Raw genomic sequence first — 378 nt, 5'->3', positions numbered from 1 at the left:
TCGATCCCGCTCGCGGAGCCGACCACGGACAGGAGCCCCAGAACGACCACGCCGTCCCAGTAGATCCCCGGGAGCGGCGTCGGAGGGCACCAGCCAGAGCGGGCCGACCAGAAATGCGGACCGGTGTTGGAATTGCCGGTCCCGGGGACACCGCTACTCGACGTGCCCCCTTCCGAAGGACCGCCCGTTCTGTTACAGATGTGGCCGAACGGGAAGGACGATGCGGGAATGTCCGACCTGCCGGGAGGACTGGAGGGACCTGGGGCCTTATCACCCAGACCTTGGCCATATGGGGAAAAGAAGAGGCTTCCGCGACGAACACCCCTAACGGCGGAACCCCGGGACCCTCTCCAGGCGGAGTCTTCTCCCCCCCCCCCC

Source organism: Odontomachus brunneus, unplaced genomic scaffold, assembly GCF_010583005.1.
Source record: "Odontomachus brunneus isolate Ranch 3 - 2012 unplaced genomic scaffold, Obru_v1 Obru_scaffold_198, whole genome shotgun sequence".
Lineage (NCBI taxonomy): Eukaryota > Metazoa > Arthropoda > Insecta > Hymenoptera > Formicidae > Odontomachus > Odontomachus brunneus.
The sequence above is the reverse complement of the archived record's forward strand: the minus strand, read 5'-3'. Positions refer to the sequence as shown.